General features: G+C 33.4%; 1 protein-coding gene across 4 annotated transcripts in view; it reads left to right on the forward strand.

Moving 5' to 3' along the window:
* The window catches only part of MAGI2 (membrane associated guanylate kinase, WW and PDZ domain containing 2), a 1,119,445-nt gene that overhangs the window by 311,032 nt on the left and 783,065 nt on the right, over positions 1-25,348 (forward strand). The window lies entirely within an intron of this gene.

Consider the following 25,348-nt stretch of genomic DNA (forward strand, 5'->3'; position numbering starts at 1 on the left):
ATCAGAAAAGTTTTCAAGTTAAGGTCCATTGACTGGCTAGCTACAAGTCAGTTCTTTTCATTTTGACATGAGCCTCTTGATTGGCCATTAATGAGTCAAGTACCAATTTTTTTTTCCTTTGGCACATCATTGCCAGAAATACTGGAATGCAATATATCTATGGGAAGAAAAAATTTTATTGATAAAGATATTATTCCAATGGCTAAAATTGTTACCGTGTTATAGAAAGAGAGCAAATATGCAAAGGAGTCTACATTACCTGAAAGTTTTCTTTAATTTCTGAACTTTGTTTCTAAAATCTTACTTAGTCTAAGCTCTTTTAAACCTTCTACCTGCATTTCATACACTGATTTCTAATTTACATCTAAAACTCTAACTGTATAAAACTCTATAAATAGATATTTGTAAAAGTTCCAAGTTCCCCACCTTGACATTTTATAAAAGCATTTCTTTTGCAAACCAGTGTGAGGGTGACAAAGAGTAGAGTGGGGAAAAAGGAACAAATTAACATTTACCAAACATCTACGTGCAAGGACTATAATTATGCCTTTGCATTTTGCAGTCTTCTGAGAAATGTGTTGTGGTTCCCATTTTTCAGACCAGGAAACTTAGGCTTAGAGAGGCTAAGAACCCTTCTCCAGATCGCAACTACTAAGTGAATGACTAGAAATTCAAGCTTCTAGGTCTGTCTGATGCCAAGGCCCATTTATAGGATATATTTTGTTATCTTCTTAATCACTATAGCTTTGATTTCCCCTACAGTTCTGAGCAAAGTTTGAGAGTCCCCAGAACGTAGAAGACTGCTTGGATATGTATCTATATTTTTAATCTAATGTTTCCAGAAAGGCAGAAAAAAAATCTTGAAAATAGTGAATTATATAAGATCTTTAAATCATACACTCACTCCCACAGCTACTGTGCAGGAGCCCCACTAGTATCATTCCTCCAAAGGCTCCAAAAAGACCAAGGTTAGTAGCTGATTGATATTATTCAACGATGGCGAGTATGCCCTTCTCCTGTTCGTATGGGGAGGTAACCACAATAGCGACAACAGGATAATTTACTTCAGAATTCAAAACATTTTAATGGGAAAAATGGCCCTTCTGTTGAAGAGGAAGCACCTCTTTCCCATCTTAGTACAACTGGTGCCCTGTTGACTCATCTGTCACTTGCACCTCAGTATAGTGACAGCTTCTCAGATCCTAATCCTCCAACTAGCTAAGCATAATTCCATGATGACACCAGTTGGTACAAGTTGTTTGATCCGTCCGTCCCCAGGAATACATGGAATTGAGATATCCACGTGTGTTCACAAGTCTTCCCAGGCTTCTGGGGAATGCCCCATTTCTGACTCAAGGGATCCAGGTTAATACTCATGGTGATATCTTGTGTCCACTGGGCAACTTAACCCATTGAGGAACCAAAGAGTAGCAAGACAGACTTAACCTCTGCCAAGCTTTCATTCTCTTTTTATTGCTTTTAGTGTCAATGATTTTTTTTGTATTCTATAAAGCAGAACAGCATATAATGTGTCATTTAGAGTTCAGCCTAGGAAATAAATAAAGCCATACAAGGTATTTTCAAGAAGAAGCAATTTAGGGAACTAGTTGTTTAAAAACTGCTGGAAAAATTAGAGAAGAGAGTTGCAGAATAGATCCTCAGGAATAATAATCAAACAGTACACTGCCCTATCAGGGTAACTGCTTTTTATGACACCTGCAGCTATAATTCATGGAGCCAGAATTAAGAAATTTCTAGATTTCACAAAGCCAGAATTTAGAAATTGCTACTATGGCTGCATTTGCTGCAAGTGCCTCTTAATACTTAAGAATCTAGAAAATGGACATTGGAACCCTCCTGCAGAAATCATCATACCTCTAAAGCCTTTAAGTATCTTTCTTTTCTGTGATAATTCAATAGGCATACATTATCAGTGTCTTCATTATTATTTTTTAAAGCACTGCTCAAAGTTTTAAATTCCTTTCTTGATGAATCTATAGTCAAATACTTACAATATAAATAATTGTCATCAGATGTTAGTAAAACAAGTTACAGTGCATTTTTTTAAGTAAGGTTTTTATTTTCTACTTATACTCAACCTCTTAATGATTTATTTACAGTATGCTATCTGGTTATATAAAAGCTACCAAGGAAATGTATTTCTTCTTGAGAAAACCAGAATACTTATGCATTATCAGTGTATTCTGGAATTGGTCCACTCTACCTATAGAATGGGGCATTTTAAATGTGTATTAAGAGTCTTTGTTCATTTTTTATTCACAACTTTATTACTAAACAGTGTGAATGTGACACTAACAAAATTTAGTTCATAATTATATTTCTCACATGAAAAAGCAATTGACAAAACTTGCTTTCAGAACACAATTTAAACTTGGAGCTGGAAAAGGAATCTTAATTAGAAATGAGAAGTTGAATATATTATTTGAAACACTATAGAAAATTAATTATAGTTTGAAGTAAGATGCTTTCAACACTGAGTGGTATAACATCTGTGATCAGAGGTCAACACTGGAAGCTTTCTCAACCATCTCAAATGATGGTCCCAACATCATTTCTTTACCTCAAAGTTCATTAAGGAATCATGCTATGAGTCTTTTGGTAGAATGAAATGTGTGGAAAATGAGTATAGTAGGAAAACATGACTAGGTACAATCTGGAAAATTTGAATTTAAGCCAATATGTTGACCTAACATTAATTTTGGAAAAAAATACATCTAGTTCCCTGATACATGTAAAAAGTCATTTTAAGTTATCCTGTAGGTTAGATGTTACTTTCCTTCTGAATATGGCTATATTCATAAACTGTTATCTTCCAAATTCATTGGTTGTATAAGTTGGTCGTTAATTCTAAGTATGATCAGTGTACTTGTTAACCTGTTAAATTTAAAGAGATTAAAATTTTATAAACTTTCATATATTGTAACTTATTTTAATTCAGTTCAACTAACATTGTGAACTGCCATGTATGTATGACCAGCTGAGTACTAGAAATATTGGAATGATTAAAACATGGGTCCTATTCTCTAGTAATTTATCATTACCACAAATTCAAATCCAGGTAAACAAAAATCATTTTTTCTCATTTTACAGATAAGTAAGCAGAATACATACAAGTAACTAAGGTAAAATTACTATTCCTGTTAAGGTGTATAGCTAGCCTCAGGACTTTGGTAAATGATGAATTAGGAAACCTGAGGTAGTTCATCTTTACTTAAAAATAATGGACTTTATGAAGATATAGACCAAGAAGGACTGAACTTAATTTTGAGCAATACAAATCCAGTTTGGGAAACTCTGTTTACACTTGCTCTGATATATTCATATGCCAGATTTCTTATGAGTTGGGAGAAGAATAAGAAGAGAAGAAAGCAGGAATAAGAGAGAAACAAAGAAAACCAAATATAGTCTGGGAGAGTTATTCCTCCAGCCTCTTTCTTTCTCTTCAGTAATGCTTTGGCAATTCTAGAGCTACAGTCATCAAGACAGCATGGTATTGGTACCAAAACAGACATATAGACCAATGGAACAGAATAGAGAGCCCAGAAATGAACCCAGAAGCTTTTGGTCAACTAATCTTCGACAAAGGAGGCAAGAATATACAATGGAATAAAGACAGTCTCTTCAGCAAATGGTGTTGGGAAAACTGGACAGCAGCGTGTAAAACAGTGAAGCTAGAACACTCCCTTACACCATATACAAAAATCAACTCAAAATGGATCAAAGACTTAAACATAAGACAAGATACAATAAACCTCCTAGAGGAAAACATAGGCAAAACATTATCTGACATACATTTCAAAAATTTTCTCCTAGAAGAAATAAAAGCAAGAATAAACAAATGGGACCTAATGAAACTTACAAGCTTCTGCACAGCAAAGGAAACCAGAAGTAAAACAAGAAGACAACCTATGGAATGGTAGAAAATTTTTGCAAATGAAACCGACAAAGGCTTGATCTCCAGAATATATAAGCAGCTCATACGACTCAATAAGAAAAAAATAAACAACCCAATCCAAAAATGGGCAGAAGACCTAAACAAGCAATTCTCCAAGGAAGACATACAAATGATCAAAAAGCACATGAAAAAATGCTCAATATCACTAATTATCAGAGAAATGCAAATCAAAACTACAGTGAGGTATCACCTCACACCAGTCAGAATGGCCGTCATTCAAAAATCCACAAATGACAAATGCTGGAGAGGCTGTGGAGAAAGGGGAACCCTCCTACACTGCTGGTGGGAATGCAGTTTGGTGCAGCCACTGTGGAAAACAGTGTGGAGATTCCTCAAAAGACTAGGAATAGACTTACCATATGACCCAGGAATCCCACTCCTGGGCATATATCCAGAAGGAACCCTACTTCAGGATGACACCTGCACCCCAATGTTCATAGCAGCACTATTTACAATAGCCAAAACATGGAAACAGCCTAAATGTCCATCAACAGGTGACTGGATAAAGAAGAGGTGGTATATTTATACAATGGAATACTACTCAGCCATAAAAACCGACAACATAATGCCATTTGCAGCAACATGGATGCTCCTGGAGAATGTCATTCTAAGTGAAGTAAGCCAGAAAGAGAAAGAAAAATACCATATGAGATCGCTCATATGTGGAATCTATAAAACAAAAACAAAAACAAACAAACAAAGAAACAAAAACAAAGCATAAATACAGGACAGAAATAGACTCATAGACAGAGAATACAGACTTGTGGTTGCCAGGGGGGTGGAGGGTGGGAAGGGATAGACTGGGATTTCAAAATTGTAGAATAGATAAACAAGATTACACTATATAGCACAGGGAAATATACACAAAATGTTATGATAACTCACAGAGAAAAAAATGTGACAATGAATGTGTATATGTCCATGAATGACTGAAAAATTGTGCTGAACACTGGAATTTGACACAACATTGTAAAATGATTATAAATCAATAAAAAATGTTAAAAAAAAAAAAAAGAAAACCAAATATAGAAATCCCTGTAGGACTAAAGGTTTTCTTGGATTGCCTTGTGATGGTAAACTTAGTTAATCTCTTATACTAAATAGAGGCATACATTTTTGATCCTAGAATAAATCTGGATCCTTCAGAATCTCTAAGGCCTTAAACTGGGGAAAATGGATCCATGGCTTCCTCAGTGGAAATCTGGTATTAAATAGAGGCTAAGGTAGTTAGGGACTTTTGTGATGGTCCATTCCTGCCTGTGTTCCCAGGAAACCTAGAATTATATCAAGCACATGGCCTATCAGTTCATGACTGTTCTCTTCCATATTTAGAAGGTGGGGGATGAGGTTCAGCATGTTAAATGAGTAACCCAAGAACATTTAGCTTATAATTGGTAGAGCTAGAGTTTAAACTTAGTTTTTTCTTGATTATATATATTTGTGTGGAGGGGGGTATATGTCTGTATACTTACAGATAAACACATATATTTATATATATATATATATATATATATATAAAACATGCTGTGTACATATGTGTATATATGTATTTATATGTATGCATGTGTGACATAAAGTCTCTCCCATCAGTAAGGTAATAGAACTTTAATAATATCTGTGTAGGTGGATGTTATAGATACTTGTTACAGAATTAAAATTGAAGGTAGGTTCAAGATCACATATAGGTGATAAACAGTAGATTTTTTTTAAACATATTTTGTGTCTGTCTTCAAATCTATTTATCTACTTTATCTATCTCTTATCAATTTATCTTTCTATTACTATTATATCTGTCATAGAATATGTGTTTAAAGGCCAATTTTTATTTCTTCAAAATAGTAAGCACTTCAGAATAGTCAGATTACTGTGAGCTGTAGCAGCGGGGCAGGAAAACCTTCAGAGAAAAGGCAAGCCTTGAAGTCAGCTTTGGGAATCACATGAGGTTGAATAGGTGGCAGGACATTCCAGTTGAGAAGATCTTTTGAGTAAATCCTCAGCTGATAATAAGCATGAGAAGAATTGAGGCAGAGTTTCTATATTTCAAGGTATTGGGTGAGAATTCAAGAGAAGTAAGAAGATAAAGAGTTACTGAGTATTATAAAACTGGTTACAGGAGTTTGACTGCATTCTTTTTAATGTTTTTAGCATGTTAAAGCCCACCTAGACCAAAGTGAGCATTTATCATAACACAGTAAGCTACTTAGATTTAAATCCCAGTTGTACCATTTTCTAAGTGACTTTTGTAAACTAGTTAGTTTCTCTGTAACTCAGTTTCATCATTTGTAAAATGGGAATAAAATAGTACTTGCCTCGTAGAAATACTGTAAAAATTGAATGAATTAAGATGGTCAGAACAGCATCTTGCAGAAATTAAATGTTAAAAAAAATTGGCTAATATTGCAGAAGTTCTTATTAGGGATAGTAAGGGAACAGACTTGTATTTCTGGAAGATGAATCTAATGGTAGTTGTCAGTATTGTGAATATAGTGAGTTGTCGTCAGTTTACTTGGAAAGGTGAAATAATACTGCTTTGTTGTTATTTAAACCTGATACCTACACGTAGTGGGTGAAAACATGGTTGGCAGAGTCACTTTCAGTATTCAGATTAACTCATAGGCAAGCAAAACTACACTGTAAGTTGATTGACCATAATAACATTTCTAGAGCATGACTTCTTAGCTCTGGCACTATTCACGTTTTTGTTGGCTAATCCTTTGTTATAAGGACTGCCCTCTGCTTTGTAGGATGTTTAGCAACACTCCTAGCTCCTACCTGCTAGATGTCAGTTGTACCCCTTGAGTTGCCACAACCACGATGTCTCCAGACATTGCCAAATGTTCATTGACGGAGGACCAAAAACCTCCCAGTTGAGATCCATCGCTGGAGAGAAAGAATGTGTCAATATATGTCAAAGCAGAATAGAAAAGGGAGGGTCAAGTATTTAAGGACTGATAGTGTCCCTGCCAAATACTGTGAAGAGAAAAATCTTAACTGAACTTTAATCTTTCTGGTCACAATGGCAAGGCTGCCCTAACAGGGAGAATGATAACAATAGTCTAGAATGACAGCCACTAGAGTCCCACCAGCAATACCCCAGACTCACTGTGAGATGCGTGTTGGGATATCTGATACCATTAAACTCAGTTTGTGTAGCTTCTTTAGTGCTGACTGTATTTCATCACGAATCAGTCTATGCATGATATATTTTCCCCTCAAGCCCTGCCTCTGTGATGATATAGACATCTTACATATTTATTAGGGAAACATGATATACTAGACCATGTGAGAATAATTTTTCATTGTAAATTAGTAAATGGGCTTTCCTATGTTAGTTATCACGTGTGTTATCAGTGCTTGATTTCCTTTGGTACTGACCAAAGTGATTCTCCAGGCTTTAATAGTTAGGGTCTAGATTTTACAACTTGAAGTAACTGAGAAATTAGCTGCTGGGATTCAGCCTGGTTTGGCTATCCTTAACTTAAATGTTCAGTAAACATTTAATTATGTATGTAGGGATGGATGAATGGATGGATGAATAAAGAGAAATATGTACCATGTCCAGATGCACCTCAACTTTAAAAGCACGTAGAAGACATCATACATGTTATGTAGAGATAAATAGAAGAAAGAAAGAAAGAGGAAGAAAGAAAGGAGAAGGAGAGAAAGTGAACAGCAGGTGAAATATTCTGTGGTTGCTGTTTGGATCAGTACAGTCTGGGGTGAATGAGGATAGTGTGTAGGCTGAAAACAGTGGTATTTTAACAAGGCTTCATGTGAAACCCCAGTCAGTTACTCAATATCACACACACCCCAAGTTCTATGCATATTTGAAGGCAGAAGAAAAGGATTTAGGGTGTAGACGAGGTATCTTAGAATGAGATAGGTGTGGAATCTAGGACACAGTTGTAGGAACTCCCGCTACTGAGAGTACGCGGAAGGGTGAAAGGATGCATTCAGAATCAATTTCATGTTATGATTGTTATGATTTCCATTCTCAATCTGGAATACAGAAATCAATCTCAAATTCATAGCCTGTAACATCTTTGAAAAGGCATGCCTCTAGGATTTTCTTTTCTTCCTAACCCCATTGCACTATCATGCCTTCCACCAAGCCTGCAAAATAAAATGTTTCTTGAACTTCATTCAGCAGCAGCCAAGTAAATCAGAACTCTTCCCTTGAGAATCTTACACTTTTCCTACTAGCATATGAGACATCACAGATAATTACAATCCAAAATATTTATGTAGTAAAAATATGACAGGTGGTTAATCCTTGACTAGCTTAATGAAATTCATGTAATAGCCAGTTCTTTGGGGTAAAGGTAGTTTTTATTTACAGGAGAGAAGAAAGTAGCAGCAAAACTGCTACTATTAAACAATGTAATTAGTGCTGATGTAATTAATCTAGACATTTAGTCAATGAAATAAAATGTCTTGGGCTCTTTTTTCCATTAGAACAGTTCTCCATTCAGATGTCCACACATACTGTTACTGGACATAGTTACAAATTAAAATACACAAAGCACCTAAGCACACACATTACCACAGTTACAGAACTATTCTTTTCCTGTTTATTACTAACCTTGAAAGTAGATTGCTGATTCACCTTGATCCAGATGAATTACTCTATGTCATCAGCTATCTGCTAGGCCTTTTATTTTTCCTTCTAGCTGCAATCCGTTCTTCTCCGTATCTTGGCTTTAACTGTACACCTTGAGGCTGATTCGATAGCCATCCTGTGTGAAAACCTTGTGACCTCCCTTGAGTGCTGATTGCACAGTGGTTACTTCTTTTATAGCCATGGCACAGTAAAAATTCCATGGCAAATAAAGAATATTTTCAGTAACCACCACATGAAATACCAGTAAGTTGAATAATTTTGTCCAAGTCTATTGGCATTCCTCTTTCAACCATCTTAGCCAAACTTACAGAAGACCAGTTAAATGTTGGAGAAATGTAAAATAACACAGGACTTTAATAAATGGGTTTAATTACAAGATTAAGAGAGAGTCTAAGTAGACTTCCACATATTTCCTACTTTTGTTCAAAATGAACTTTTCATCTTGTAGGAGTTGTTTTTTCCTAGGCTTTTGTAGATTTAGCAGACATATTGCTGGTTTTTTGCTAATGATTAAAATGTAGTCCACCTGAAGTGAAAACTACTTGGACTTAATTAAACCAACTTTTTCCTTGGTTTGGGTTTAATTTCTTGGAAATAATCAAATCTCAGTTGTGGCAGAGCTCTATGTAAAACTCAGTGAGTATCATATGTTTCTCTGTTTTGCAGCCTTCTGTGTAGTTGAGTAGGAACCACATGACTAATTCTAGACAATACGACTGAGGAAGCTATGAGCTGGTCCCCTTCCTCAATTTCTCTTCCACTGCTGCTGTGAATTTAATGGCCATAGATTTTAGTTGGTGTACCCATCACAAGACTGGAAACTCTCCTGGAACTCTTTAACAAGCCAGATTAAAACTTGCAATAATGAGCATTACATTAAGATTGGAAATTCACTTGTTATATCACAGTACAGATTAGAATTCTGGCAATATAAACCAAAATATCCTTCATATGAAAGTGAATCCTAGGACAAAATGTGTTAACCTCTTGCTCTGTTCTTGAAAATGAGTGAAACAGCTGATTATAAACCTTTCTTCCCCTTTGCTATGTGTGGATATGTCAATGTAAAAGGAAGCAGTCGATATAAAACATACGTATTGCATTGTTCATCAGTGCTGCAACCTGGCAGGCTGTTTGTATCTTTTATTAAAAATAATGAAGTAATGAAACTATTTTTAATAAAATTCATATTGCTATTCTATTTTCTACAGTAGAAGAGACTTTCAGACATGATTAATGTGAAAAGAGGAGGAGATAAAGTTTCTGTAGTGTTCTGTGAAATTTTTATCTAGTTTGCACCTTGAACTTGATCACTTTAATCACTTAGATAAATCTGTGACTTGGAATGTTAGCTCATTATGGATGAAACAAAAGTACCACATTGTCCTTTATTCTGTAGTTAACGATAAACCTTGAAAATAAGATAATCATTTTCCAATTAGGCTCCATGCAGAGACTAGAAAGCATAGTTATCAACATGTTAAGAACATAGTCAGCATTAAATTGTCATATTTTGGCTGCATTAATGTTGTTAAATTGATGTAATAGTCATTATAAGCGGATGCTCTTCCCTGAAATCAGTTACTGCCTGAAAGATTTTAACAATTAAAGCTGTATTCATTAGCACACCTGTATCTATACTTTTTTCCAACTCATTAATATCATTCTCACTTCCTATTGCCTAAAGTTATAAAGCCATTTAAAGTTATAAAATAAAATTTCAACTCCTTATCTTTTTAAAGTGCCACATTATTTATCCTCCACACAAACTGTGTTGACCTTCCTTATGAAAATTAATGGCCTCCATGTCTCCACTTTGAGAGCTTTTTTTCTAACAGTAAATGCTTCAGACTTCCAGGCTGCTCCTTTATTCCTTGCTCTGGCACATGCTTGTCCATAATCTGCAGCCTGGAAGGACTGACCCTGCTGGAGAAAGTCTCTCCTTTCCCTGACTACTAGTTATTCACAGGTCAGTATATCCTTGATTTTCTTTGTATCACAGAAGTAGAAAATGGCATAGTGAGGTATTCAGTGGTAGATGAAAAGTTCCTTTTGAACAAAAGTAGAAAATATCTGGAAACTTGCTTACTCTCTCTCTCTTAATCTTTCAATTAAACTCATTAATTAGACTCCTATGTTATTTATTTTCTCTAGAGAAAATAAAAAATAGTGAAAAACCCACCTTGGTATGTGATAGCCAGTTTTATAGTAGAGGACATGTAGTATGGAGATTTGTATGGACCTGGGCTCTGGTGCTGATTCTTTGGTTTTACTAAGTCACTTTAACTCTGGTGGCCCTAGTTTTCATCTACAAAGACACTGTACAACTATAGTTTTCTTAAGTGGTAGGGTCCTAAATTGGAAAAGGAATAATTAATTGGAATGGTCAAGAGGTAGAGCAAACAGAATGATGGGTTTCATGGAGAAGGAGTGGACCAGTCTCTCATGGGTGATTTTTCAAATAGACTAAATCTAAGTTCAGAGGGTTTTATTGTTGTTGTTTGGTTCATGTGTTTATTTAAAGAGAAACTGATTTTTAAATAGGTATGTGATAAATAGGTAGAGTAAGAGATAGAAAGAAAAATTAAAAGAACTTAATCTTTCTACCTCACTTTTCTTATATCTGGAATATGGATCATAATTTTATTTACCTTTTTCATGACAGTTAGGATTAATTAGTATTCATGCAAAATACTTTGAAAATGAAAAATATCTTTTAAGTGCTATAGAGTTTTGCTTCAGGTTTGGTTTTTTAAAATATCTAACTCTTCATTAGTCTTCGTAAATGTCCTCTGATGTGCATCACAGAATTTATAAACATAGTGTAACAACCCAGGGTTTGTGACAAAATGAAAGCTGGACAAAATGTTACCACCATCACTAAAGACTGAGTTGTATGGGAAAGCAGTACCTGGAATCTTCCATGCAGTTATCTTCACATATGTATGCAATCAGATTAACAAAGATGACCTTGCTATGTACATTGATTAACTGTTCTACAAATCAGAATTAAGTTAAGGGTAAATACATATCCAACAAGCTGTCTTATCCTCTCTCAATTATTTTGCCGTGACTCAAAAGATGAATATTTTATTTAGGGCACCAGGATTACATATAGAATTATATAGGTCTCCTAATGTTGTAGTCAAAACCACTCCAGTGTATATCAGATAGGGATTAAAAAGTTTAGACTTAGTTTGAACAAAATTAAGTGAATTACTATTGAGATATGCTATAAGCCATATATATATATAATACTTACCAAGTGAAAAGAGACAATTTTACTGCCTGAGTTATGAAGAAAACCTTCCTCAAACGGTGAAATCCTGTGTCTCCCACAGTTGGCTGGTACTTTATTGCTTGATTTAACTCTCTTTTTTGTTGTTTATAAGACATCAATAAAACAACTTGAACACTGGAATTGGATATTATATTTTAAAATGATTACCTGTAGATCAGAAATTTTCTCAAAGAATTCTACTGAACAGTATAATTGAGTCTGCTAAATTAAAATCATTTGATACATCCAGTAGCTAAACAAATTAATAAATGTAGAGAAATATACTGAGGTAATAATAAAAACAAGGATACAGCATTAAATTTCCAGAGTAATTCAGAATAATGATTGAGGTAATTGCTACATTAAAATTCATTTCTGAGAGTAGTGACTTTTCTGTTTCCAAAGAATAAACATTTACAAGAGTAGAAATATATTGTTTAGAAAATGATCATATGAAGGAAGCAATAACTATGTCTCTCTATAAAAAGATTTCAGAGTTTTAAAACTTTAGTAATGTTTATTTGCTGTTTGAAATTTGAAAAGTACATTATTTTACCACAGAGAAATAATCATTTTGTGAGTCAGCATCCTAAATGTTAGAACTATTTCTTCTAATATGTATAAAATATATATTTTATATATAAGGATCTATAAAGCCTGAGTGATATAATAAATATATTCATTTGCTCCTTGGAAAACTTATAATTCTAATATAAAAATGTATCATTGAGGAAAAAGTTGCTTTAACCTACAAGCAATGAACAAATGTAAAAAATTACACTCTTTAAATATTTCTGATATACATGAACCTATTTAATATTTGAAAACAATTGAAATAACCTATAATACATATGAAGTATAGAAATAACAAATACTTAATAGTTTAGTAAATTTCAATTAGTAATTACTCACTTGGTAACTTTAAATACTAAATTAAGCAGTTAAATTCTCATTCAGAAAGGTTTTTTACCTTTCTAATTGATATAATTTGGACGCTGATCAGCTTTTGAAAATATAAAAATTAAAGGTAAGGTATTCACTAGAGAATCAAGTTGTCTGCTAGGGAATTTACCTCTCCAAAGAATATAAAATTGGGTTTCTAGCCAGAGGAAAGAGAAAAAAAGTACATGAAGTAAAATTGAAAATGGATAAAAGTAAGTAATTTATCCTCCATTCTCTTAGAAAGGAGGATAAATTATGGGAGCAAATTGTAGCAATCATGGGAATAAGTGGAATGGTTTTCTTGACTAACTAGGAAATAAAAATGAGCTGGCAGAGCAAGGATGGGGTAAACAAAGTTTGTGTATATATTATTTTCGTATTGCTGTAACAAATTAACAAAGACTTAAAGGCTCAAACAACATAAATTATCATCTTACACTTATGAGGGTCAGACATCCAAAATGACTTTCACTGGGTAGAAATCATGGTATTGGCAGGGCTGTACTCCCTCCAGAGGATCTAAGGGAGAATCCATTTCCTTCTCTTTTCCAGTTTCTAGAGTCTGCCTTCATTCTTTGGCTCATGAACCCTTTCTTAATCTTCAAAGCCAGAAGAATAGAATCTTCAAATCATTCTCTAACTCTGACCCTCAGGCCTCTTTGTTACAAGACTCATGTGGTCTATACTTCAATAAAAGTATATATATATATATATATATATATATATATATATATATATATATATATATATATATATACACACACACACAACAACAACAAAAGACTCATATGGTTATATTTGAGCCCATTCAAATAATCCAGGATGATCTCCCCATCTCAAGAGCCTTAATGTGTTCAATCACATCTGCAAGTCCCTTTTGCCAATTAGCTGACACAGTCACAGGTTCTGCAGATTATGTAGGATGTGGACATCTTTGGGTGGGGGGACATTATTCAGCCTACCAAAGTATATAAACTGGAGTTGTCATAAAAATTAGACTTCAAGATCGTAAGTAAAATCCAGGAGAGTATATGCAGGGAATCACAGTCTCTGATTCTTGCTGGCTTTGGACTTGCAAATAGCTATCTTAACTGAAAGACTGGCTGAATCCCACTGTGGTAGTGTGAACAATCATTCAGTCCCATAGGGGGGATCTTTTCTAAGAAGACAGCTGACTAAACCTCCTTAATAGCCCTTTTCCTGTATTTTACTTAATCTTCCTCTTCTTCCTCCTCCTCATTGTCATTATGACTATTATCTCTTCCTACAATGTTATGTGTTGACCATTTTTATGATGTCATTATCAAACAGCAGAAGCAACTCCACAATGCCTATAAGAAAGGCTTAGAGAAAATCTGGTTGGAAAGATTATTGATTTATTGATTGTCTAATGTTGAATCAACCTTGACTACTTGGAATAAATCCCAATTGGCTGCAGTGTTTTAACTCATATTACACATTGTTGGACACAGTTTGTTAAAATTTTGTTGACATTTGCATCTTTGTTCATGAGAGATATTGATTTATAGTTTTCTTATGATGTCTTTATCTGATTTTGGTATTAGAGTATTGCTAGCGTCATAGAAGTAGATGGTCTAGTGTTATCATTGTGGAAGGTTATTAATTATTGATTAATTTCTTTAATAGATATAGATCTATTCAGTTGTCTATTTCTCCTTGTATGACTTTTGATAGTTTATGTCTTTCAAAAATTGGTCAGTTTCATCTAAGTTATAAAACTTGCCAACATGAAGTTTTTCATATTATTTCTTTATTGTCCTTTAAACATCTATGTGATGGTAGTGAAGGTACCTCTTTCACTTCTGATATTGGTAATTTGTATCTTCTCTCTTTTTTTCTTGTTTAATTTAGTTAGAGATTTATTCATTTTTTTGTTTAAGTTGGTTAGAGATTTATCCATTTCATTCATCTTTTCAAAGAACCAGCTTTTGACTTCATGGATTTTCTCTATTTCTTTTTTTCTGTTTTCAAATTCATTGACTTCTGCTCTAATTTTTTTTTCTTCTCCCTGATTTAGGCTTCACTATTCTGGTTTCCTAAGGTGGAATTTTAGGTTATTAACTTTAGATCTTATTTTTGTTTCAAATGTATATATTTATTGAAATGAAATTCCCTCTAAGCCTTACTAAGCATCCTACAAAATTTGGTTAATTGAATTTTCATTCTCATTTAGTTTAAAAGATTTAAAATTTCTCTTGAGACTTCTTATTTGACATACGTATTATTTAGCAGTGTGTTGTTTGATGTACAAACATTTGGGGACTTTTCAGCCATATTTTGCTACTGATTTGTGGTTTTATTTCACTGTGGTCTGAGAACTTACTTTGTATGGTTTCTGTTATTTTGAATTTGTTAAAAGGTAGCCCACAATTCGGTCTACCGTTGAGAATATTTCATGTGAGCCTGAAGAGACTGCATCCTACTGTTGTTGGATGGAGTATTCTATAAATGTCAGTTAAGTCAGGTTGATTGATGGTGCTACTTAGAATGAGTACGTCTTTACTGATTTTCTGCCTGCTTGATTTCTCAATTATTGGCAGAGGGGTTTTGGAGCCTCCAACACTAAAGATTGCCTGTTTCTCCTTTTAGTTCTGTTATTTTTTGCCTTATATAGTTTGATGACCTTAGGTTAGGTGCATACATATTTAGGATTGTTATGTTTTCTTGGAGAATTGACCTTTTTATCATTATTGAAAGTGCTGTTTATCCCCGATAAACCTGCCTTGTTCTGAAGTCAGCTTGTCTGAAATTAATATAGCTACTCCGGTTTTCAATAGTGTTAACTATTTATTATTATTAATTTATAAGTGCTTTGAGGTGGTGGACAAAGTTCTTGCTTATTTATTTTAGTCCCACACAGTCCTTTGACACTATGGCATTTGGACAGATATGCTTGGTAATAAAAGCTTTGTGACTGATTAATAGGGATTGGATGTCTGAGAGTTGAACATATTATTCATCTTATAAATAAAGAGAGGAATGAGATTACAATAAATATTTCTCAATTCCCAGAAGATATATTCTGTATTTTCCAATGTGTAAAAATGAGTTTATATTTAAATTAGCAGATTCAGAAATGACTACTTCAAAGGGAAAAATATGACCTTTTTAAGTAACATAGTATTTTTAACTGTCCTGCAGCTATTAAAGTAAGTGGAACTAAAAATACTGACATTTTTTTACTTTACTAATTGGGATTGGATTGAATATGTTTCAACCATGCAGACTCTGTGAATGATACTATTCATCTTTTCTGTGGCTAATAGGTGTAGATCTTTTGGAGTCTAACTAAAGTTCAAAATGTCAGACATTAGACTAAAAATCACCCACAGTAGAGGAAAAAATATTCCAACTGGTCTTTCTCAATCTAGTTTTAAATTATCTTCCAACAAAGGGCCATATTATTTAAACCCTTCTAGTTCATAGCAGAATGAAAAATTCAATTTAGCACATACATCAAAGTACATTCTCACTTGTCCTTAGAATGAAACCGTAATGAATTAAGGGAACAATTTTCAAAAACACATGCAAATTTATTTCAAATTTATAAAGATGTAGAAGCTAAACAATAGTATGGGGCAGGCCAAAGAATTATATTCTTTGAGAAAGGTAGGGTGTTTCTCAAATTGAAAAGGAAGATCATGTTTAGGATTGTTAAGGAGTTGATGTTCATATCATTCCTAACTACATTGGCAGTTTCATTACTGCAAGCCAAATGCAGCAACATGCTTTGAATGTACACTTAGATATTTGAAAGTAGAGAAAGAAAAAGAGCTGATCCACAGAAATGAGGGGTGTAATTTCAGAAATGGGGTACTGTAAAGGGATGAATTTGAGAAATGTCTTGTTATCTGTGATCTCAAGCTACAAGCATACAGCAGGGAAACCACAAAGGTACGTGTTCCATTATTTAGGAGTTTGAGTATCCCTTCTTGTTATGCCATCATTTCTGGAGCTTTTCTCTAAAGGCCTCATTTGCAGGCAAACAGAAAAGAAAGACAATTGAAAAAGTAAGGAAGAAAAGCTTATCCAGTTGAGAAAATTTACTTCTATCATAGATTTTATGTTCAAAGGAACAACTATTAAAAAATTGTCTGACAGCAAATTGTCTAGAATCCATCATAGAAAATCTGTAATTGCAACTTAAGATGTAAGCTTGGGTTCTTTGTATAGAGGACTAGAAATGCTACCCATCAATCTACCTTTCCATCAGTCCACCTAATGACAGTGCAAAGAGGCCCCTCTGTAATATCTGTGCATCAAAATATCTATTTTTGTTTGGTTTCAACAAAAATAGATATACAAGTTGTCAAAAGAGAAGGAGCAGCTCCCCATAAAGGCAAAAGAAGTAAGTTTCAGTAAGACAGTGATTACAACTGGAAGGACATACAGAATTGTATACTACCTCTCTGAAAATAGAAAAACCTAATTGTATGTTTTGAAAATGGAGTATGAAATGTGCTTCTAACAGATTAATGCTTTAACATTGCCACAGAATCAAAACACCTCAGAGAACATTGTATCCTAGGGAGGACTTATGACAATCAGAACATCTGGGAACCCCTTGTCTAATTCGAATCATTAAGAGAACAGTGTATTTTATTATTTCAGTATATCAGATTTTATGCCTGAAACTTTGAAGGAAATGTTCAGTGTATGGACGAGACTTGTTTAAAGGGAAAACTTTGCACACACACACAGGAGCACAGAATCATCTGTTCTTTACTTCAGTTGCTTTTAGCATTAACTATCTCTCCAAATAAGCATGTGTCTCTACTCTGACAAATATGAAAACATCAAAGAGAGAATTTTTATAAAAGATGACCAAATACTGTGTATCCCTACTGATTGACATAGATATACAATACCACTGTTGGCAAGATGCAGATATTTGGATTTTTTGTATAACAAAATCTGTAGATGTCGACTACAATTATCTGTACACTACAAATGACTCAATATTACTTGGATTATATATATTATATAATTATATTTAACCTATTTGTCCATCATTCTGTGGAGATAGTAACTACCATGAAATCTACTTCAATTCCTCAGTCACTATTTTAAAGTCCTCAGAAATTCAGAGCATTATTACAATTGGTAAGAGTAAGTAGAAGATAGTTTATGCTGTGGATAACAAAATCTAATATTTCCTTCTCACAATTAGACTATACCAGGAAGTACCATAATTTTTTCTAAAAGTATATTGATGTGTAAGAAATAACCATACTAAACTCCTTTAAAATATAGTATGATCACTAAGCATGTTTGAGAGAATGTTGGACAAGAATTTCATTAATTTTTCTATTGTAGAGAAGAAAAACTTTCCTGAAAAGAGTTTTGTTTGTTTGTTTTTATTTAGGAAGTATATTTTAGCAGGTAATAAAAATTCATGCATTTTTTTTTTATCAGCGATCTCGTATGTTTTGCTGATTAACCTTGATTGCTCTTTTTTACATTCCTGCTTACAGGGTGATGATCATATGCTTTTTAGAAGTACAGAATTTTGAGTATCATATTGTAAGCAAATGATGGGGAGGCTTGGTTATGAGAGTTGTGGTCCTTTATCCCTTTTTTTTTTTAGGTGGCATAGGCAAGGCAAATATTTGCAGAACTCTAAAAAGTAGTACTTAATATTTATATGGCTCTGAAAATGTACAGTGGATATATTTCTACTCTATGGCATACATACATAAAATCTAAATAGCCTCACTAAAGTAGAAATTTTCTATTTATAAGTAGAAGTAGAAAAGTTAAGGTGCTCACAAACCAGTTAACATTTCATGTAGTCCTTTCTCCTCAGTGTCTTTACTCAGAGCGTACTATGCTCTAAGTACCTCCGTGTATTTTTCTCATTTATCCTCATAAGACTTCCCATTTTACAGGTAAGAAACTGAGGCACAGGAGGAGTAAATCATTACCCAAAGTAACATAGTTAGTAATTAGCAAAGTCAGTATTTGACTCCAAACAGTTTGGATTCAGAGTTCACACTAATCATTGAGCTGTGCTGCTACCTCCAGTGTAAGACCTTAAAGTAGGGCTGCCAAGCTTAGCAAATGAAAATACGAGATTTCCAGTTAGGGTTGCCAGATAAAATACAAGACTGTATATTACATGGGAAACACACTAAAATTAAATTGGTTGTTTATCTGAAATCCTAAAACTAAGTGTTCTGTGTTTTATTTGGCAACGCCTATTCTAAAAAGGCATTCAAATGAATGCTTATTTTCCTACTTTGCATTACTTGTGAGGAGGTATTACTACACCTACCATGGAATATGTATTTTTTTAAATTTTTCAATGATTTTATTAAGATATAACTTTCATACTACAAACTTTCCCCATTGTAATTGTACAATTCAATGATTGTTAGCAACTTTATATAGTTATTTAATAGTCACCACAATATAGAACATTTCCATAAATTCCAAAATCTCTCTTGTACCTGTTTACATCTAATCCTGACTCACTAACAATTCCAAGCATCAGCTGATCTGCTCTCCATCTTCATATAATTTGCATTTTGGGGGCATTTTATAAAAATTCAATTATATAATATGTAGCCTTTCATGTCTGGCTCCTTTCACTTTTCATAATGGTTTAAGTTTCTACCATATTATTGTATGTATCAGTAGTTTATTTCTTTTTCTTCATCAGTGGTATTGCTTAATATTGATATTACTACATCTTGTCTGTTTATTTACCAGTTGGTGGGAATTTGCACTGTTCTCAGATTTTTACTATTATGAATAATGCTGCTGTAAAAGTTTGTATACATATCATTTGAGGCACATAGGATTTTTTTTTTCCTCTTGGGTAGATTGTTAGGGTTGAAATAACTGGATCTTATGGGAACATTACATTTTTAAGAAATTGCCAAATGGTTTTCCAAAGTAGTCAGATTATTTTACATTTCAATCACCAATGTATGAATAATTCAGTTTTTCACATTTTGGCCAAATAGTGGTATTGTGTCTCTTTATACATATATATATATATATATATACATTTTTTTTTGAAGTATAGTCAGCTTACAATGTTGTATCAATTTCTGGTGTACAGCATAATGCTTCAGTCATACATGAACATACATATATTCATTTTCATATTTTTTCACCGTAAGTTGCTACAAGATACTGAATATAGTTCCCTGTGCTACACAGTATGAACTTGTTTATCTATTTTATAGCTACTAGTTAATATCTGCAGATCTCAAGCTCTCAGTTTATCCCTTACCATCCCCTTTCCCCCAGTAACGGTAAGTGTATTTTCTATGTCTGAGAGTCTGTTTCTGTTTTGTAAATAAGTTCGCTTGTCTTTTCTTTTTTTTTCAGATTCCACATATAAGTGATACCATATGGTGTTTGTCTTTCTCTTTCTGGCTTACTTCACTTAGAATGACAATTTCCAGGTCCATCCATGTTGCTGCAAATGGCATTGTTTTATTTTTTATGGCTGAGTAGTATTTCATTGTATAAATATAACACAACTTCTCTATCTAGTCATTTGTCAGTTGACATTTAGGTTGTTTCCATTTCTTGGCTGTTGTAAATAGTGCTGCCATAAATATTGGAGTGCATGTATCTTTTTGAATTAAGGTTCCCTCTAGAAATATGCCCAGGAGTGGGACTGCTGGATTATGTGGTGTATTTTTAGTCTTTTGAGGATCTGCATACTGTTTTTGAAATATGTACGTTTTAGTACTTGAATTACCTAACGTTTGTTGCATGGCATTTATTAGGTGCTAATACTCATGGTTTAGATGAACATAATGTTTTTATTCTCAATTGTTTGAAAATTTATCTCCACTTAGGAGAGAAACAGTGGGAAGGAAAGGGTTAAGAGCAACCGTGTAAGGAGGTTCCTCCCTTCTTCCTAACCTGAGACCTTTTGATCTTGACCACACCTCCTTGTGAACACAGATCATTTCACTAGCTGCGAGATAAATGAGAGTCTTGAAGGCTCATGAATGCGCTCACATGAGAAATCCTTTTAGCAAGATATGCCTGGTTTGTCTAGACTGCTTATTGTAACCAAACTGCCACTTTTTGATTTATTAGACACACCCCAACCAGAGAATAAAAGTTAGTTAAATAGTCCTTTTATTACGTCATTTGTTAGGTAAATACAGTTCATTCTCCATATCCACAGGCTCTGCATCCACAGGTTCGACCAACCATGGATGGTTCCACAAAGAAAAATTCCAGATTTCAAAAAAAGCAAAACTTGAATTTGCTGTACCCCAGGAACTATTTAAATTGAATAGAAAAAAGAAGAACTAGAAAAATCACTGAATAGAGGTGGGGACTAGATATTGTAGAAGCTGAATTTGAAAAAATGAATGAATGACTAGTGTGTCTTCATTGTCCCCTGTTTTCTCAAAAGTCACAAACTCTAGATACTATAAATATTTCAATAGATTACATCATAATAATTAAAAGAGAGAGGGAAAAAAACTTAATGAGAAGGGTATTTTGAAGTAAGCAGAAAAAATAAATGGGCTTTTAGTTCTTGATTTTATGCATAGGATCTCATGGTTGATAAATAAAATGCCTTCTTTTGGAATTTAACATAGTTGCTTAAAATAATACAGCAGTATAGCTTCTAGAAAGCTGTATTTATCAAACAATAGTTGAACAGTGATACACTATAAAGATCAGATAAATGTAAAAAAGTCTTACATTTCTATTCTCATAATCACTACAATCACCACTAAGTCCTGTGTAGACAGATTCAAGTAAGCCAAGGTCAATGTGTTGGACATATCCTGAAAGGTGGCCAAGGGATTTCACCAGCATCTGGGGAAACGACCTGCTATAGTTTCCTCTGTGGAGGGAACTTGGGACCTATAACCCTGCATATTTTTTATGGGAGCTTGAGCAAATCATTTTAGTTTTCTAGACTTTGGTTTCTTTATCCATAAAACAAGGGTGAGGAGTAAGATTGTGTCTATAAGCTGTTACTTGGTTCCACAATGTCCCAGCTGAATTCAAGTATCATGACCTGGAGGAAATGATCTCCTGGTAGGCCTCCCAAGAGAACATTGAGAAAAGAGTTATCTTAGAAGCTCAAGGCTGCTTTTATGGCAGCAGTCAGGTTGGATCACAACAGAAAACTAATATCCTATAAGTGTAGCAATACTGGATACCAGGAGTTGATCCTTATCATTCACAGTTAAAAAGAGGTCTTCAGCTACTCAGAAAGGGATGGTTTCTGATACTCCAGTGAATTGAAAAAAGGTAAAATGCTGAATTTGTAGATAAAATGATCTGATTTCCCTAGAGGAGCAACTAAGTAAAAATGAAAATCTCTAGGCTAACAAAATGTATAGACAGACTGAGATATTTATACTGATTATACCCTCACTTAAAATAGCCCATCCTCTCTCCTACATTCTATCATTATTCCTCCCTTTTCCACCTAAGATTAGCAAAGAGAACATAATTAACTGCCACCAAGAAGCATGTTCCAAGAATCTTCATGAAGTCATTGAATCTGTCTGAAATTTGAAAAAAGTTTCTACTCTTTTAACTTCATATTTTAATGAATTAATGCATTGTCTTAGTGCCATGTAAGCATAGCCCATGTAGTTTAATGATATTCAATTAATTATAGTGTATATTATATCATGTATTACTAATATGTTACTTATGTACACTACATATATTTTAATCTTAATTTTATTTATATTGGCAGAAAGTACTTATTTTTATACACATTTATTTAAATTATTATCATATATATATACAAAATAATATTTTATATTAGATAGCATGTTAATTTCAAAGAGACCTAAACAATTGCCAGAGAAAAGTAGTGGCTAATATTTTTACCACTAGTCAATTTTCTTTATTATTCTAATTATACAGAGTATCCCAATCTATCTGATTCTTCTCCTTGTTTAACAGAAACAAGCTGTTGCCACGGAATCATAGAATAGGCTGAAGACTTGAGAGAATGAAGGAAATCTAGTGCAAAAAGAGAATGTTAAAAAAAAGTCAGTGATAAAGATCCTTTGTTATAGAATGGAAAGTAACATCATCATAACTTCTAAAGAAACTGGTTTTATTTCTGCTTCCAAACCTATAATTGCTACTTGTGCATCTTCCTGTTATACTTTTTACCCTCAGCCCCTTGATAGCAAAAGTGGTCAAGAAGGTATTAACAGTTGAAACGGACATTTTCATATGTCCTGTCTGTGCATGTATTATATCATCTGTAGGAAGCAGATCGGCCATACATCATTCATCTTCTTGGACATAGTGCTTCCATTTCTGAAAAACTTTCTCAAAGTATTTAATGTTAACTATAAAATTTTTTATTGCACCACAAAAGAGGAAGCAACGTAATTACTTTAGCAACACACTCAACCATAAGATAGTGGATTGACAAAATAAAACATAATCATTAAAATCATGGTTATGAGATGCGGTAGTAATAGAAAAAGTGAAAATGATATACATTAAGTTTTTACGGGCATGATATAAAATTGTATACACTGTATAAGTTATATTTAGAATGCTTATGAAAAAATATGAGAAAAAATCTCCAAAATTCAAACCTTATTTTTAAGTTGATGGGGTTTACATTTAAATCTTTTTTCTATTTGCCAAAATAAGAATAGATAACATAAATGTTTAATTATAGTGCAATAAATTAATTGACGGAAAAAAGAGTCTAGATATATTAAAAACAAATTAGGAAAGCTAGACCAAATGACTTACAAGATCAGCTATGAGTTCCTTTAAATGTATAATTTATTTTCTAAGTGGTTCATGGATATTTTTGTTAAATAGAGATAATTTTACTCTTTTGAGGCATTTGAACTAATTCAAAATTTTAAGATTATAAGAGACAGTGAAATTACATAACCAATGATTTTTCAAACTTTCATTGGAAATGGACTCCCCTCCACCCTTCAATAAAAAATTATATGGGATAGCAGTAGTTACAAAACAAATGAAATAGAAATTTTGGGAGCTAGATCACCCTCCTCTCCACCACCTCTCTACATACTCATAACCTTTTAATTATGTAATACATGATGACCCCTGTGTAACACAGTGCAGCAAACAAAACCCAAGAAACCACCTTAGAAAGTCACATTTTATTTTTCAAAAAAGAAAAAAAAAAAAAAAACCTGAACAGCTCTGAGAATCTAAAAACTAGGGACAGGTCCAGAACCAAAAACTAGGTCACTGAAGTTCTAATCTATTGTTCTTTCATTTATACAGCTATTTTCTTATAAACCAGTGTATACTTCTTTTAAGAAAGGGGGAATAAATGAAACGTGGAGTATCTTAAGTCAAGACAAGCTTTCAGGGGTCATTTTAAATTGTTTGCCTGAAAGTAGTGAAGCAATTTTGGCTCAAATATGGAAATCTGGTTCTAATTTGTTATTTCCTGTGCCAGGTTCTCCTTTTGATCCATTCACATCCAGGCCAGTGCCAATTCCAATTTTCCCAGTTAGCATTGTTAGTACTTACAACCTTCTGATGATCAAATAATTTTTTAAAAAATCAATATAAAAATGTTTCTAAATATTGTTTTACATTTAGATATAATTTATTTTTGTAAAGATCTTTTGATTATTTTATTTTATCTATTTGATTTATTTTAGCACATCAAAACAGAAGGCTATGTGTGTGAGAAAGTTTCATAATGAAAGTATTTTCAAAGCAAATTCTTTCTGTATCTTAAGTCGTTTGAGGGAAATAAGATCACAGGTCTGCCAGCTTTTCTTAATGAGCATGATAGTATATATTTCAGGGTTATGGACCTAGGGTTTCTGTTACAACTACTCAATTCTGATGTTGCAGTGGGAAAGCAGCTACATCAATGCAAATGAATGAGGTGGCAGTGTCTCAACAAAACTTTATTTAGAAAAATAGGTGGACAACCCATGGCTTATAGTGTACTGCCCCTGCGTTAAATGATAGTAAAATTCCAAAGTCTGAATGAGCACGTGAAGACACAGTCCATGTAGAAATATATTTGAAGCTCATAAGTAATTGATAATAAAAGAATTAAGGTTTCTAGGGAACTAGAACTTAAAACATTTTTTTCTGCCATATGGATCTTGTACAAGGGGATTATTTTTTCTCTTTTTCATTAAATCCATAATTAGTGTTTGAGGATCATGACAAAATGTAAAAACAGAGAGAGAGAAATTAATATGATGATTAGAATAAAGGTCATGTATCCTTAGTTCCTCAGTTACAATTTTTTTCTCTGCAAGGTGGCAGTTTTCAAGCTATATATCTTTGCCACTTAGTTAAATGAGTTAAATAATGACAACTGCTTCCTTGATCAGGTTATATTAGTCAATGCCAGCGAATTATCCAGAAACTATAAGATGAAAGAAACTATAACATTCATAGAATTTTTTTTAATAATTTTACCAATTTCAGTTGAGTTTATTTTGGAAAGTAAATTACATTTTTCAGGGTGTTACAACACAGCATGTACCTATGTGGAAAAAAAAGAGAGAGAGGAGAGTGAGAG

The sequence above is a fragment of the Camelus dromedarius genome, chromosome 7 (assembly GCF_036321535.1).
Source record: "Camelus dromedarius isolate mCamDro1 chromosome 7, mCamDro1.pat, whole genome shotgun sequence".
In the NCBI taxonomy this organism is placed as follows: domain Eukaryota; kingdom Metazoa; phylum Chordata; class Mammalia; order Artiodactyla; family Camelidae; genus Camelus; species Camelus dromedarius.